At 41.9% G+C, this 18463-nt stretch overlaps 1 protein-coding gene across 2 annotated transcripts in view; it reads right to left on the reverse strand.

Annotated features, from left to right (window-relative positions):
• The window catches only part of LOC139104924 (uncharacterized), a 54668-nt gene extending 37989 nt beyond the window's left edge, over positions 1-16679 (reverse strand). For both annotated transcript variants that reach the window (XM_070660700.1, XM_070660701.1), the window contains exon 1: positions 15705-16679. The gene's annotated coding sequence lies outside the window, so the exon portion shown is untranslated. The remainder of the gene's footprint in view (positions 1-15704) is intronic.
• Positions 16680-18463: the final 1784 nt, after the last annotated feature.

An 18463-nucleotide genomic window follows, 5' to 3' on the forward strand; every position in this document is an offset into this window, starting at 1 on the left:
CTATTCTAAAGTGAGACTTTTTACCACGACTTCTCATTAACGCGCTATTCGCGACCGTTCGGATGTATCCCGATATTTCCCACCTGATATACGCTTTTAAAGAAGAGAAAGAGACTCCGGCCTTTATTCGCGCCCAAGCACCGCTCCGCGCGTCGCTGGCGGAAGCTCAGAAATTGACTTTAACGACGTCGTTGCCCCGCGAATTCACATCGCAGAACGACACGCCGGCGCTACCGCTTCTCGGATTTATAAACCCGCCGATAAAGATCGGGAGCATAAATTATCTAGCTGTCTCCCGATATCGCATTAATTTCGAATTTCATTGATACTCAAACTTTATAATATCGGAATTTCCGAGGAACACGAGGATACACATATTCCGAGACATATTCAGATCTTGACGGTCGAGCATTTCAGTTTATTTGACGTTAGCGCAGTAAAAATAAAATTAGAAAAAAATTTATCAAACATGTGAGATGAGAAACATCTGATAATCGGAAATAAAAAAAAAATATAAGTGACATTAAATTATACTGGATTTTTTAGAGGAAAAAAAAAAAAAAAAAAAAAAAAAAAAAAAGAATTTATTTATTTAGTTAAACGTATTTTATTTTTTGCCTGCTCTATTTTTGCAAAAAAACTGGAAACCGCAGTCCGATTAATTAGGATAATACAATAATCCGCTTCAGTCTCGACGGACAGTCTCTCCTTGATCTTCCTCGCTTTGCATCTACCGCATCTCTTCCTTCTGTCGCGAGCATTAACGTAACTGTAGTATTAGCGGACCGTAATACGAGAAGCATCTCTCGCTCGTTGCACATAGCAGCCGTTGCCTTCATACGACAAGTACTAATATTACCCGTACGCAGGGCGATTCTTACCGTCACGCAAGAAATCTGCGAGAAAGTTCAAATTGTCGAGAGAAAGAGACAACAATAATAATATTTATTCGCGACGTTTATAAAAAGACCAGTGATTAAAAAAAAAACCAGAAATGAAAATCTTGATCTTACTTCGTATTCAAACAAAGTGTCACATCAGAGTTGCGTCAAGGCTAAGATTATACAAAAAAAAAAAGACTGAAAAGTCCGACGAAAGTACATCACGAGATAGCGATACCCATAATTAATTTCGCTGCTTAATCTTTCAAATTGAAAGTCTGCTGGGTGATATCTTTGAAATTGAAGTCGCGATAAGGGAATTAAATAGATGGGAACCCCCAAAGTGCGCGTCAAAGCATTAATAAGCCCAGGTCAGCGACCGTGGCTGGACGTTTTATCGACGAGTAACAGCACGAGTGCGTTTCGTCTGGCTTAAATCGTTCGTATCTCTACGGGCCGCTTGATTCGAGAGTGCAACGATGCGCGTGTGCCTCGGCATCGCGTGCAATTCGCGCGAGAGATCAGTAAGTTTCTGTGCGGCCAGCTCGCGCCGTAACAAGATAAAGCCATTTCGCAGCGATCAAAGCGACGAGAGAAAGATGAACGCACGGGATTCACGGAACTCTTTCTTCCGTTTATCTTGCTCTTGAATTTATTGGACACCGCCGGGGAGAGCTAAGAGGGCTCGCGGCTCTTCGATAATTAGCACGTTGCCGATTAAAGCGCTATATTTAGTCCACTTTAATTTATATACGCGGCGTAAATATCGTCCCTCAGGACAGCCGGGCATCTTCGCGATTAGAAATTCTTCCACGGATTTAGAATCGATATTTTTTTTTTCTTTTTACCTCTCAAATTAATTTTAAGTATTTTTAATTGGTTTAGGAGCTTCAATGTTTTTACGTTTTAATAAATAAATGTTACAATTTTGTTGAAACGAAATCGTCGAAGGTAAAATCTAATATTGTGTCAGTTTTAAATAGGAATTTGTCAAGATAAAGCGGAAACGTTTTAATATTTGGTGCAATATAATAACACCGCGATTTAAATCTCGATCGATTGGCATCGTAAAGGGGATATCTTCTCCGTTACTTACCGGATAAAAATGTTTCGTTCCCGTATGATATCACGTTTACTACGATTACCGTAATAACAGGCGGAACGGATAATGACAGTGCTACTGTGGAGGTGAACAATTTGCGAAGTCCAACGAGTTAGGCTCCTGCACACGTACGACGACACGGCATTGAAGTTTCTCTGACTGACTATTACGCGGTCATCTACCTCGTGCGATCATCGACTTCCAATTGGTAAAATGTTCCCCGGCATTTAAAAAAAGATGACGACAAAAGATATTTCGTGGAAAAAACTCGCGGGTAATTTGAGCATAGACGGGCAGGTAAATAAAAAAAAAAAAAAAAACTTACGAGCAATACCGAGAAAAGACCTCTGTTTTTTTCTTTTTTTCTTTTCTTTTTTTAAGTTAACTACTGAAGTTACTACGAAGTAAAAGTGTTGGTGCTAAAATCTAGCGAGAGTTCAGCAAGAAAGCGACGTGCTCGCTATGAGCGCGTCTTAACATTGTTAACTGTCTCTGACCCGTTTACATTGCTGACAAAGTTAACCGAAGAATCTCGCTTCGGGCTCTTGAACGAGATAGCCGACAATGTTGGCTGTAAGACTTGAATGTTCGAAACTCGTTCAGATTATCGACAACGGTTATTAAGCTCGCTTTAAAAGCAAATAAAATAGTAAAAAAAAAAAATATTTTAGACTCCGTTTCGGTATTCCGAGAGCATGTGCGTTTAGCGAACACTTTTCGTAATATTAATGAAGACATCGCTACGATCACGCGCGCCGAGATAAAAGTCGCATTAAAACCAGGCTGATTATTTCAAGGAACTCGGTCGACTATTTGGCCAGCTGTCAACGACACGATCGATATGTGCATCATCATCAAATGGAACGAATCAGCCGCGTTTCGCAAGCGTTCAAGACGCAACAAAGGAGCACTTTGTATTTTTACAGACTTGGTTGCAAAGATGACTGACTACTTTGCAACTGCTGTAAGGAAACACTCAGAAAGAACGATCGTTATCTCGCGCAAGATTGATTTATGAAACGACGAAGATAAAACTAGGAGAGACAGAGAAGGTTTACATATTCAGAAATTAAGATCTAGATAAGTTAATAAATAAAAAAAAAAATTAATAAAAAAAAAATACCTAAGCTTTGTCTACCGATATATGTAAATTTCTTCAATAGATTCTTTAAATATCTATACAAAATATACACGATGCATATAAAATGACTTATTACGTTATTATGCTTAATATTATACATAATATTTTATTCATTAACGCGATATTAAATTAAGCAAGCCATAAATCTTAATAGCACATCTGCGTGCACCTATCTGTGTACGTGTGACATAACCCAATACGCTAATCTTACACGCGACACGACATCGTCGCCGACCTTCAATCATCAGCCGCGGGACCCTCTTTTTCCCACGGCCAACTGCTTCCGTTTAGTGCCGCTGACTACATGAACACTCTCCCTATAATATAATCCCCGATATACAAAGTACAAGTAAAAACAAGTTCACTCGTTAAGGAAAGAAAAACAAGATTAAACTCTTCTTTAATCTGAGATAATATTAATATGGGTTAAACCAGTTCAATCTAATGACAGTAATAATAATTAATTAATGTTATCATTTGAAAAACGATAACACTTCCGAATACTAAGCTACTTCCAAGTTGAGTTCGAGACCTGAGATTTAGCGGCTTTTTAAAGTGTTGCACGCAGCGAAACTGTTTACGTAATCCCGCGAGTTACTTTCTGCTTGCCGGTGCTCTCGGTGAGCTAGTTCGCTAAGTTCTGAAGGGTTCGCCTCCCAAGAGATGCGTTTCGAGTGACCTGGTGATTCGAAATGCGGATAAAGCGTCGCGGCGACGCAAACATCTATCCGCGCGAGAAGCCCCGGGACGGAGAGGAGAGTGGGTGTGCCGAGTCAATTGGCGGAATTGGACGGGTTAAGTGCAACGATACGATAATCGAATAAAGTCATCGTTAGCTGTAAATGCCATGGAACGGGAACACGATCTTTCGCGAGCGAAAGCGCGCTTTTCGCTTTGGCCGTCAAGGAAATGCTTGATTTTTTTTCTACGCGAATAACACGAGCGTGCAATTAAAAAAAAAAAAAAAATATTTTATCTTCCACATACGTTGAAAAATTGTGTAGTTCTTTTTTCTTTCGTCAAATTCTTTACCGTAATTTATTTATATATTGTAAGTACGTGTAATAATAAATTTAATATATAATATTTTGTTTATTAAAGAAAACTTTTGTATATCTGCGTTTCTCCGGCAAATCTCTTAACTCTTTGAGGATTCACGCGAGACGGCGAGACTCGCAAGCTCCGCGACCGCTTCCGGTTTTGTCCATTTTAACCGCGCTAATGGAGACAGTACAGACGCGTAGAATTTCTCAGCGAGTAGAATTTCGGTAGTTCTAGGAAGCTGGCCAGAGAGTTATTTCGATCCAGAGGCGTATACCGCACTGGGTCAGCGTACCAAGACAATTTTCTAGACTGCGGTACTCCTACAAACATCCTGGACTTAGGTGTTATGCTTTCACGCAAAAAGTCTCTTTCGAGTCTGCGTTAAATCTGGCTTTTAAATATACAGCTCCCAAATTCTAAGTACGATTTAAAAATCAATATTTATTGCGACTTTGATTGCTCGTAACTTGTGGCAAACTCACATTCTTTCAAATTCTTTAAAAGAACCTAAGATTTTTTTTTAAATATAAATATAACACGCAAAAAGATACTCTGTCGATCATTTTCGTAGACAGTAAGTCAGCGGGAAATGGAGATTGAAGTCGATACAGTAACGTGTCGTCGTTTCTATAATTGTCAGTTTTGCGCACGAAGAGCCGCTATACTGATATAACCTCGACTTTGCAAAGGTCGGCCAATCATTTATTCCGTACATCCGCATTACGTCCGAGTACACTTTACGTTCCATACTGTTTAATTTACATTTCGTGAAACTCTACATTATCGTGCACGTTGGTGTTAAAGAGCGTTCTAACTATATTTCAGATAGCGTGCAGGAACAACCGAGCTAGCGCAATAAAAGTTAAATTAACAACGTATATGTATAAATGTCAACCTTTGCAATAAAAAGAAAAAAGAAAAAAAAGAAAATGTCTTTGCTCAGAAAATGTTGCAGCGATACTTTAAAAGTCAACGATATACCGATAACAAAGTCTTTTGTTATATTCCAAGCATAAATATCGTTGTTTCCATACTTTTAAAAAATTACATTCCGACGCAACGATATGCAATGCCAAAAAAAAGAATCTGAAATTCTCCCACGAAACGACTATAACTCACGCGCGTGCAAATATCGTCAGTGAGTTAGGTCAGTTGCCAGAATTAGAACGTGCCAGTGGATGATGGATGATCGCGTTTATGTTGCGTCGCCTACAGGGTTGTATAGAATTCTCAGTTATTTCCTGACTGACATTTCCTCAGTCGAAATTTTATCATTTTTTTTTCTTTTTTGCAATACTTAAATATTTTGATTAAATCTTAAAAATTGCACTCCCGAGTATCGTTCGAAACGCTACTATATTTCAAACCCGTTGACGAGATATCTTCGGAGAATATTTTTTACTTCTTTCGAAAAAATTTTATTAAAAATGCTACGTGCAGTTTTATGAATTTTCATAAATCACACGATACAAATGCCGTAAAACGATTTCCCTTTCGTTATAGCCTGCCCGCTGGCGAAGTGACAACTCGCACGAATTTTCTCCCTCGCTTTCGTTTTCGTCGTCACTTCGCGAAAGTCCCTTTCTGAATTCCTCGTTGCGCGGCTTCTGAACCTGACAGTCATTGCACGATATTTCTATAGTAAACGCCTTCTCCGCGTGTGCGAATCGTATACTGACAGACTGGCGCGTGTCTTTTTTTCGCGATCCGAAAGTCGATGTCCGACAGAAATATCGTGCGATAAATGCCGAGAATATATAAGCTTCGCTATAAGTCTTCGAATCCTCGGGGCTCATCGAAAATAGAGACAGGAACGAAATTGGTAAATGCACCAAAAGAGATGAAAGTTCGGAAAATTGGAGTTCGCATTTGAAAATAAAAAGAGAGAACACCTATGAAAATAAAAATGAAGAGATTCCAAATAATGTTTTGTAACGAAATCTTCGAAAACCTATTTTTCCCAACGAAATCCGTTCTCTTAAATCCGTATCATTTAATCTGCCATTAATCTTCCTGTTCTATTCGGGATCAGGTCTATTTTGACCTATTTCCATTTTTAAAATGCGATAATTTTTCAAGCTGCTCCTTACATATTTAAATTTCATGATTTATACCCAACTTTTGTATATAATCTTCAAATAAATTACGTACTCGTAAAATGTGAAAGAATAAAATTATTTTGAATCAAATTATTAAAATAAAAGTGCTCATATATATAGAAAATTCTATAAATTCTAATCTATTAGATGTGCAATCAAGTCTATTTAATATAAACTCTCTTGATAATCTAAAAATTCTAAAAAGTAATTTTTTTTTAAATTAAACGCTATCAGTAAATGCACGTAATTAAACGTCGCGATTAAAGATTCCTATTTATAAAAGTGAGGGAAAGAGAAAGATGCAAAACGTATTCGTATGGCATACATATACAGGATGGGCAGGTCGCGTTGAATTTCAAGCAGTTAACGAAACAACACTGACGCCCCAGGCCCTTCGTCGCCGCCGGGCCCTCTGGCATTGTCGCGTACTCAGTGGCCCGTGAAGTTGCCGATCGAGACTATCAGATCGGGTTTCATTGTCACGCCGTTCTTCAAAACCCATGCCCAACCCTACGACAATCAGGTGCGGCACGTAAGCCTATATCGTATGCGAACAAAGTTGTCCGGATATTAGCCCAGGAAGGAAACATAAATCCAAATCACCCACACCTGCGCCGCAAACCTCGTTATACAATTACTCATTTGCGAAAAAAAAGGGAACTATATCGTTGATCTCACAGCGGCGAAAGAATTCGATTCGTAAAAAAAAAAAAAAAGGTGCTATTATCAATGTAATTTCTTAAATATTAATTGTATTATTACTAATATAATTATTTCTCAAATATTAATGTACATTCCTGAAAATTTATCCTGTTAATTCTTTTAAAGTTCTATGAAAATTATTTAAATCAACGATGTCATTCCGGTATACAATTATAATAACGTTTCTGACTTTATGCTTTCAACTTCTGTTAACCGAGAAAAGCTGTCCTACATTATGTTCAATAACCGTGACATTTTTTCACTTGTATAGCTTTAGCACACGTCTCTTATAAGTCTTCTCCGACACTACACGCATAACGTTTGTCGGCATTTCTCTTCGGAGATATAAGAAATAATTCAATTATAAAATTACCAGGTTAAACGCCGACGAGCAATCTAAGTCGCAGTGTCCCTTTAAACGCGAAAACCTTAGCAGAAAATCTCTTGGCAAACAAAGACCATTTGTTCAAATAAAATTCTCTTAAAAAGTCGCGTTCGATATTTGAGTTACAAAACAAATTTTATTCGTACCATTGTTTAAAATTTGTTTTTCAATAAAAAGCATCGGATCGATCCGATACTTATTCGTAAATAAAATTTGCTCCAACCGTTCAAATTTTTTTTTTTTATTTGTATCTTCGTTTTTCGAGTAAAGGATAATAATTCCGATTTATTCCGCAAAGTAAACAAAAAAATAACGTTCCCATAAACACCGATAAATATTTTATTACTTTGTTTCGAAATGCAGTTATCGTAACTAGTCGAGCCCGTGTGTCTTTGTCTCTCGCGACTGTAGGCTCGACATCTTCCGCGTTCCCTGCGGAGGCTGATGAAAGAATGGTGTGGTGACACCAGGATATCACAGGAAACAATCGTAGATGATGGGACAGTCGGCTCTCCTCTGCTCACGCGCACGCGGCATTCGCGCGAGAAATCAATATCGCGTCTGCGCATCGGTACAACCCCAAGGCCGTCTACAGGTTAACATCGTGAGAGAACCATAGTCACCCCCTTGTGCAATTCTCAAATTCTGTCTAGATCTTAAGAATTTTGAGAAATACAGCGTCGTTAAACGTCTTAATTATTTCATATGCAACTACGTCGGCTATTATTCGAGCCTAATTTTTTAACACCTAAAGTATTAAAAGAGTTACGATTCGTTGAACGGATTTTTTCTAAGGAAACTGCACCCTTATCTTAACAATGCCATTGTCAAGCAGTCGACTCATAAACGTAACGTTCTATTGTCGATTATTAATAATTCCTCGCATAAAATTATTTCGAACGGACGCAATAAAGTTACGTAATTTACTTCCGAGATAATAATCAAATTTAATAAATAATAAATAATATTTTCGCAACAAAGATCTTTCGCTGAAGATTGATAATAATTTCATCTGGCGAGTCCAAAGTAGAATTTTCTAAATAACGATTCGAGAGCACGCCCGCCAGGGAAAACTCACTTTTTCACTGCGATTTCTCAGGACGTTGTCTAGACGACGTCCTGGAAGCCCACCAAACTGCAACCGGGTCGACCCATATACTGGGTGACCTGAATAATAATCCAGCCGACCGCATCGTTGGTCAAAACATCTGGCATTTCGTGGCATAATGCGATTGCATTTTTCGGGGAAGTAATTTTTTTTTTTCTTTTCGGAAATTACGGGGCTCACGAACGAGATCGTTGTCGACGATACGGTTTTTATTCAAGCAGCTGATAGCCGCTCGGAGGCGAATTTCCGCGAATTCCGGAGGGATCACGAAAGAAATGGATTCAACGAAGTGATTTTATCAAATGCCGCGTAGTCTCTTATTACTCGGCTTACGTCGAGTTAAAGCGACTTGATTATTTGCCGCATTTGACATCATTTCTTCGCGGGGAAGAAAAGGGGGAGGGGAGGAGAAAAAGGTTTAATCGTGTCTAATGCGCGGCAAGCGGTTGCGCAATGCGCTGATGCAATTTAGAGATGCGATTTTCGGCGCAAGTTATAACAGTCCTTGGGTTTCGTAACGTGCTTTACGTTGTAATTTCCGCGTAAGTTAAACGCGAATTACATGCCAGAGCGAATTGTTTTACGGCTGACGGGTGTGCAGGGACTACCGCGTAAAATCCAGGAATTATTGTCGGCCGAAGTAAATATTGATAGTCCGCGCCGAACGCAAAAATATTTGCGTAACAAAAACCGCTATTTAAGATCAGTAAGATAAACCTTACTCCGCAACACCTTAACACAAAAATCCGATGTTGATTCCGTTTTTCTCTTTCTCGTATTCTCTCTCTGTCGTTTTCCATCCTATTCGTGCTCGAAATCACGCTTACCGCTTAAGCGCCTATTCAGTTACGTCTTCGCATATTTTTTTTATTTTCAAGCGTATTGTTCGCAGAGCATCTCATTGTATGCAGCTGTTATTGCACTCGGCTCGTCGAGTGGGTCTTCGTGCAAAATATTTCGCTATTCATCGACGGCGTTACGCTCGTGGCGAACAAGCTCGGAGCTTGAAATCGATAATTTAAGAGGATGTCGAGAAAGAATTAAGAAGCCGTAGGTTCGCATTAAATTCGAAACAGATAACGCGCCGCGTGCGTGCAGAAGGCACCGCGAGCGTATAAATAAAACGGGATAATATTCGTCGCAACTATTAGTAAATTTGTCCGAGTAATAATGTCAAATCGGGACGGCTCGACCGAGAAAGGCACTCACCGCTTTCAAGGAATGTCAACAGTCGCGAACGCGCGTGAAAAGGTCAATGGTGCTGAGAATATTAATTTCAGATATTTTTCGCGTCCCTGCAGCGAGTGTCTTAGCCTGAGATAACCGGTTAACATTTTCGCGGTGTAATTTAACCTTCGACACTGATTCGTTCCTACTCCGATCCCGTAAATAACCGCGCGTAATTGCTAAGGCGTCAACCTTAAATAGTTAATTAATTTTTAATTGAAGGCTCATCCGCTTTTCGACGCGGCTTCTGCGCTTAGTTATTTTTTATCCGACTATTCCATGTCTTACGTCAGAGCGAAGTGAGCGATATACCGTTTTACCCGTCATCGTAAAAAGTACATTCGATTCGATGACTCATGATTCAATTTCAACGCTCGGCTACCTTGTATTAGAAAAAAAAAAAAAATCTTGCGTGGTTCGCTAAATTAGCCGGATATTGGCGAGATATCGGTAGGAATGCGATAAACAGAATGGGAGGTAAAAGTAAGCGGGACAGAGAGAGAAAGAGAAAAGTAGGAGATAAAGAGAACGATTGCCAGACGTCGCGGCGTCGGCGATATAGTAATGGCTTTCTAGATATAGTCACACGAGATGGACTCCCTTCCCCCCCCCCATCGCTCACATACTTCCTATGCATTCAGAAAAAAAAAGAGAAAAAAAATTCGAAAATAAAAAATACATTTTCACTAATTAATACCATTTTTTAATGCCTTTTACGGCAACCAGTTCGCGATTATTAAAAGTAACGTTATTTTTTTCGTAACGAGTGTTTTTCTAATAATAACTTTTTAATTATAGTATCGTAATACAATTGTCGTATAAATAGTACTGTTAATGTAAATTAAATTATATAATAAATCAGTAATAAAATATGAAAGAGGTAACGGACGATATTTGCAACGAGACGACGCGACGACGATTCTCCCAAAGTTAATGAACAAAAATTCGACGAGTCGTTAAATTATAATCATGTTGAAAAGTACTCACGTCAATTTGTGCGAGCTTTCGTTTCGCGGTAATATCGATACGCTGTTGCTACATCGGGACAGAAATAAGGAGGAGGCTAAACTGCTACGCATCGACGTGCACATCCCCGGAGTCCCCGTGGGAGGGTTAGACTGCGCTCGGAATGCTGAGGGTCGCTACGGGGAAACGAAACGAGGGGAGAATCCGTCAGAGAATACGAACGTGGAAATTGGACGTGCGCACGTTCGCGTCAACCTTCCATTATACCGATTCGCGATCGCCAATGGGCAAGGTACACCGAATGACTGGACACGTCTGTCACCATCTGCTCGCTCGAAAAATAGGGGAGGGCGAGGGATGATTCATGCCCCCCGACCGATAGTCCGCGCCCTTCGCATCGGGTCGTAATTGTATCGTAAGGTGTCGTTGAAAAATTGTGAAATCCGCGGACAACATCGGGACGTGCCGGAAGAACGGTGCGAATGGACGAAACGGAAAGTCAATGAAGCGAGCCGCCGACTAAAATCTCGTTAATAATTTAATTAGATTCCTACGCGCGCCTTCGCGCCTCTTCTACAATCCGTGGAACTTCCTGGCTTTCAGCGTCGAGCATTCCAAGCAAAAATTAGGTCGAGCGAAAATTTTATTGCGGTAAAGTTCGCCCGATAACGGCAGATTACCTTTCATCGAATCATAAATCAGGTATGCAAGTAACTGTGCTTTAAATTGCCGCGTTATTATTGCTATTGTTCTCGGCCTGCTGCACTTCGCGCGAGAGTTGTAATCAGAACGATTGGGATCGACGGAGCAGCGGCGGTGATATTGCAGGAACGATTGCCGATAGGACGATAAGTGGCAGTAAAAAGGCATTAATTCATCGCGATTGCTATTGTTGCTCGACGTCGTACAAAGGAACTTCCGAGAGTGAATTAGGTTCCGCTTATGACGATGCAAGAACCAACCCCAGTGTCTCAGAGCCGCGTGGAATAAAATCTCGATAACCCCGATATTTATAGTTGTTTTTTTTCTTCGTCAAACAAAATTATAAATACGTATATATATTTGAGTGTATACAGCGTGAGTTAATTACTTAATTTTGCAATATAAAAATAACTGTCGCAGTTGATCGCGGGTAAAACGTTTACTAGATTACAATTTTAACAAGTCTATTAAAAATATTTCATTCACGTTATCAAGAACGATAAATATTGAACAATTAATTTTTCCGAAAGAATTATTTCAGACAACAAAACAGATCTCACGTTCTGCCCAAGTTTAAAATTGATATTAATAGAGCCTCAATCATCTAATCTAGTCAATTGATGAAATTAACAACGGACTATAACATTATGCAGGATATTCGTTTTCAAGTAGAGCATATAAAAGTAGAAGGCACTGCCACATATACAGTTGTAATTTAATTTAAAATATAGTGATTCGTTCAAAAGTATGTTAATTGCATTTAAAAACAGCCGCGGGCTGAGACACTTCCGGCGTGTTAAATCACGTCAGGCGGTTTAAGACGATCGGCTTCTATTTTTCATTTAATTTCATGGGAAATTTATTTCGCGACGGGAATGCAATTCAAGATTTAGTCGCCGAGATTCCGCCGAAAGTCAGGAAGCCAAATTATGGCCCTTCGCCAAATTCCTTTTCGACTTAATCCGCTTCTGATTTAAGTTGCATATTCGCCGGCAAACGGTCGCTTTGTTCCGCGTTCCCCTATTCGCAAACGCGACACAGTTGCGGTAGCAGCCCCCCCGTATTATTGTTCGCGTGATGAACACGCGACATGTGCGACTCGTTACATACTTGATTGCCTTATCTCTCGTTGCATACGTGGCGCACACGCCTTGTCTATCAAACGCGAAAAACAGCCGCGATAAGTCACTTTTATTTTGTAATGGGATCTTGACAAAGATAACTTTCGGCCTCCTCTTCTATTTTCATCTCCCTCCCGAGATAAGAACTTAAAATAAAATTTACTTTGCCAGAAATAAGCTTTATCGATTAAATATAGTAATTAGAAAGTCCTCAAAGGTAATCTAGAAAAGAGCAACTGGAAAGAAAAACAGCCCGGCAAATAAGCTGACTTAACAACGTTTAAATAATAATAAGCCGTTCTTATTGTTTTACGTAGGATAATAATTATAAACTCTTGATGCCGGATAAAAATCAATTTCGATCGATCGATAGATAACCTCAGCAAATACCGATCGAAATCGACTAAATAATCTTTTAATTGATACAAAAGTGATCTTGATTTTTAAATATATTTATCGTACGTATCGCATATTTTTTTTCTTTCTGTTTACGTCGTATAAATACGCTTGCGTCCATTTGCGAAACCTTCTCGAGGCTTTGTTTAATTGCTCCGGAATTCTAACGCGTCTAAGCAAAGCCGCGCAGTAAAGATCCGAGAAAAGAAATAAAACGAGAAAACGGGGGAGAAATTATTTCCCTTGGGATTATCGAAGGAAGGCTATATCGGGAAATCCCGTTTTGCGCAACGATGTCTTTTTACCGACGCTAGAGTCTCTACTCCAAGAGTTCAATGGTCCATTTCGCGAAAGAAATTCGACGGTAATCAGAGCAGTAACTCGAAATGCGAATTCTTTTTAGTGCTGTCTATCAAATATCTTTACCTTGCTATCGTAAATCGAACGATTCCTCAACTGGTATTTTCGGGAGAAAAGAAAAAAATATAAAAAAAGTCTGAACCGTCGAGTGTGGAACAAACAAGTCATTCCTACAGACGATGCGTTCCCGTAACGTTAAAATCGATACAAAATATGTCACAGAATCGTTTGCCGAACGAAAACTGGGACGTTCCGTGCAATATTTAGCGTATATGGAACGCGTGTAAGTCTTCCACGTCAAACGCATCGACTGCGCGCGACAAGAAAATTACGCGACTGCTCTTTTTGTTCGACGGCGTGCAGTATTATAAATTGCCGTTTTTGCTCGCGCATGGACCGATTCCGAGTATTCATTTCTCGGCTTAGTTTCCGAACCGGACTTACGTAACGTTGCGTGCGAGGTTTCGTTCAAACAGGCCGCGGTGTCGCGTTACGCTACGAGACGCGATTGCACAGTACGTACGCGTAATTTATCAATTAATTTCGTAGCAATGTACGATTGGCCATCAGTTTCATCATTTCACCGACCAAAAGACACGAGAATAAAAAGATAACGCGCCGGAAATAATAATTTGTATAAAAAAAATATTTGAAACAAAATTGATAAAACGCTTTCGTTTAAAAAAAAAAAAAAATGTGCGGTTTTAATGAATCATTTCCGGTTCTCACCTTATTGCTGTCAAACTAGGGGTCAACCGCGTGACGCAAATTGTTGAGAAAAGAAAAAAAAAAGAATATTAAGTGTGTGTCAAATGGTAATTTGTCGATTGTTTCCGCAATAATGTGCAATAATGGTAAAAAAAAAAAAAAATGTCAGCTGTTAGTTTGGTGATTTCCTCATCTTACGCTATTGTTCAGGAAGCACTGTGAAAGCAACGACTTTTTGCGTCACTATAGCACATGATGCGACGGTGAGATCGGCTCGACAAAAATTTGAATGCAGTAGAAAGTAGTCTATTGCGACAAAAGGGAACACATTACGTGACGAATGTTGAACGTTAAAAAGCCAGCTTAGTCACTCGCTCTTTTTGCAACCTAGCGTTCCAACAAAGTCTAACAAAATAGATTGATCTAATAAATTAACGAGGAGAGAAAAAAAAAGAAAAAAAAATTATAGAAAACCATTCGGAGTCAATAAAAAATTTTTGCTTTGCTAAAAAAAATCTGCATAAACCCGAAAAATTTAGAAATATCTTTTTCCGTGATTCAGCGTTATTTGCCGCAGTTAAAGTTGCTAAAAACGGAAATAACGAGTGCTTCGTGTGTGCGACTTGACCTTGCGACTTCGCGCCCTCCTGTTACGTTCCAACATCGTAAAAAGTGGCCACCTGTGCATTCTTCTCGTTGCGAGCGTTATGTACAAAACGAGGGTTACGTTTGAAAGGTATCAACGACACGCGACGCAAATTAGTATGGAAAGGGGAAAAAACGCGCGATGCTTTTGTTCACCTAGATTACTGTATCTTTAACGACAATCTGATTAATATTCTTTAAACGAGAGCTGCCTCCTAATTCATTGATTCAAAGTCGGAATAAGATTTTCGAAAGTGCGGTTACGTTCCAGTGAAATGGTTTGAAGAAAGAGCAGCGGAAAGTACCCTTAATCAAGCCCAGCAGATAAGGCAGCCCTGAGCTCGAGCTGTACCGAAAAAGTGGAGCAAAGCTAGGTGCATCCAGGAATATCAACTATGTTAAATGTTTTAAATCCACGATGGACGCGACAGTTGACACGAGAGATTATTTATCGGCTCCCCCTCACGGAATTTAAAATATTTTCAAATATTCCGTTATTAATCAAATATTCAATTATTATCTATATTTATCTTTCATGCATTGAACGAAATTAATGCCACGCGCTCTTTGAAAAATATCGTATGCGCTTTGAATTATCGCGAATAATTATCACTGGAAAAAAAATAAATTGCAAAATGAATAAATATTAATTTTCCGATAGCTTGAAATATTTATTCAAATCGTTTCTTTGACAAAAAATAAAAAGAATAAGTGCACAACTGTATGCGACACGACGCTGCAATCCGTCGACTCGACGTGAACGTCAAATAAAATTAAGTACAGAAAATATGCAATTATCGACCTCTGCGAAAAGTTCGCGGTAATATTTGCGAGTTTTCATTTAATCTTTGTGAACGGAAATGGAGAACGCTACTTCTGGTGTTCGATCAATTACACGCTCATTATTTTCTATCGATTTCTGTTGACATTACCGTTAACAAGACAGGTCCGAAAATAATCGGCATCGCTTGCCGTTGGGGATGGGACCGGAGTAATTCCGGACCGTGATACTCGAAGGCGTCGACGACCGATATCGGGCCAGACACCTGTCTACCGACGCCGCGATTGCGGCACGCTCGAGAGCGACAAAGCGAGAAAAGTGAAAACTGGCACGTACCTGTGTCCGAAACGACGATGATGTCGGCGCCGCGAAACAGCTGATCGACTCGCTCGGTGGGTGTCGGCCTCGCCTAACCTCTCCTCCCGGCGCCCCCTTGCCACTGGTGCACTTTCTCACGCATTCGACGCACTCGCGAAGACCGACCGAGGAACAGCGTCGTCGGCACGATTCCGGCCCGTACTTCAGGTTGGTCCTATGCACCGCGATGGCCGAGTTTCACTCGCGACGTCCCCGCGGGCTTCCGGGAACGCGTACTTCCTGCTACTCAGTTCCGGAATCACTTACGGCCGGGATATGCGTTGGAACACTCCACTGGTCGCGTCGCATCGCGATAAAAACCGACGCGATCACTTAACTGGCGAATATACGCGAGGCTTCTTTTTCCAGGTGTCTTCGACCGACTTCAATTTCGTGACGTCGCTAATCGCTTTATTACCAATAACGAGCAAGTCCGCGTGGCGCTACGACGCCGTGCTCGGTGACGAGCGCTCGTCGGCGAGCCGCGCGATGCAACATCACACCCGGCAGGTCCATTTTAACGACACGAGCGTCCCGCGTCGCGGCGCGTAATCGCTCGATTATCGCTCGAACCGCTGACTCACGCGACGTACCTCGGGCCAGGTGACGAGCGTAGATTCCGGTGCCTGCGACGTGAGGATGACGACGTCGGCCGGCGCGCGTTCATTCTCGAGCTTGCCCTCCGCCGTTTGTCCGACTCGCTGGTACCACTGCCCTGAACTCGATCGAGACGGCGCGTCGTACCGCAATGCACTTCGCGCGGAAGGGAGTCCCGCAGCCCTGTCGATTAATCCGCACGGCAATGCAAGCTGGCCCCGTATTTACCGTTCGCGCGAAGAAAGCGGGGGCGGCTGCCCGAAGCGAACCACTCGGACGAGCCGAACCGAGCGGGCACGAAAGCAGGCTAATCGGACGAACGACTGCGCACTCATTCGTCTACCGGAAGATCCATTCGCCCCCGCGGTTAAGTATAGACTGAAGGTGCTCGCTGTGGTGCTTTTCCTCTAGTTCCCCCAGTTATTCCGCAGCGCTGGTTGTTCCGTATGCGCGGGACGCGCATGCGCAAGCCCCTAGGCTGACTTTTCCGCCAATCACGGCACGATGTAACGACCAATTTCACTGCTCGTCTATATGAATTTTATTCTTTTTTCTAATGAATAACCGATACTTCTATAAATCCTTATTAATGGTGCGCGATCCCGATTGTATCTATGAATTTCGTAGATTATTATTTTTTGTAACACTGAGACGGTTTCGAGGACGAGAATCGCGCGTGCGAAAAGACGAGACGTATCTCAACAGCGTCATTCGGTCAGTCTTCGGTCTCGTAGTCAAAGCATCGTCAATGGCAATCGTCGCCTGGTCATTACCTGTCGAGACTCCGAGCTTTCCGGTCGTCGTCGCTCGGCATCTCGGTCCTTCGCGATACTTCAGCGATCAACAGAGACAAGGCCAAGGTGATCCATCCTCGCCCAGGTCGGATATTATTCATCCGAAGCATTCGCAAGAAGCGGAGTCTAGGAGTGCGACGCGAAGTCGTCGTCAAGAACAGAGGTATCGTGCCAATTTGTGTTGCCATCTTTCATGTTCGTCGTTGCGGGAGGACAAAACATCGTCAAGGGCAATCGCTGCCTGGCCATTTCCTGTCGAGACTCCGAGCTTTCCGGTCGTCGTCGCTCGGCATCTCGGTCCTTCGCGATACTTCGGCGATCAACAGAGACAAGGCCAAGGTGATCCATCCTCGTTCAGATCAGATATTATTTATCCAAAGTGTTCGCAAGAAACGGAGTCTAGAAGTGCGACGCGAAGTCGTCGCCAAGTACAGTGGTATCGCGCCAATTTGTGCTGCCATCTTTTCGTGTTCGTCATTGCGGGAGGACGAAGCATCGTCAAGGGCAATCGCCGCCTGGCCATTTCCTGTCGAGACTCCGAGCTTTCTGGTCGTCGTCGCTCGGCATCCCGGTCCTTCGCGATACTTCGGCGATCAACAGAGGCAAGGTCAAAGTGATCCATCCGCGTTCAGGTCGGATATTATTTACGCAAAGTGTTCGCAAGAAACGGAGTCTAGGAGTGCGACGCGAAGTCGTCAAGTACAGTGGTATCGCGCCAATTTGTGCCGCCATGTTCTCGCGTTCGTCGTTGCGGGAGGACGAAGCATCGTCAAGGGCCATCGCCGCCTGGCCATTTCCTGTCGAGACTCCGAGCTTTCCGGTCGTCGTTGCTCGGCATCCCGGTCCTTCGCGATACTTCGGCGATCAACAGAGGCAAGGTCAAGGTGATCCATCCGCGTTCAGGTCGGATATTATTTATCAGAAGTGTTCGCAAGAAACGGAGTCTAGGAGTGCGACGCGAAGTCGTCGTCAAGTATAGAGGTATCGCGCCAATTTGTGCCGCCATCTTGTCGTGTTAGTGTTCGTCGTTTCGAAAGGACAAAGCATCGTCAAGGGCAATCGCCGCATAGCTATTTTCCCGTCGAGATTCCGAGCCCTCCGATCGTCGTTGCTCGGTATCCCGGCCTTTCGCGATACTTCGGCGACCGATGGAGGTAAGATCGAGGTGATCCGTCTTCGTTCAGATTGGATTTTATTCATCCGAAGCGTTTACAAGAAGCGGAGTCTAGTGCGACGCGAAGACTTCGTCAAGTACAAAGGTTCCCTGCCGGTTTGTGCCGCCGTCTTCTCGAGAACTGTACCTTGCTGAAAGATACCGACGAATATTGCATATGAGAAGATGGTGAT

Source organism: Cardiocondyla obscurior, linkage group LG08 (assembly GCF_019399895.1).
Source record: "Cardiocondyla obscurior isolate alpha-2009 linkage group LG08, Cobs3.1, whole genome shotgun sequence".
NCBI classification, from domain to species: domain Eukaryota; kingdom Metazoa; phylum Arthropoda; class Insecta; order Hymenoptera; family Formicidae; genus Cardiocondyla; species Cardiocondyla obscurior.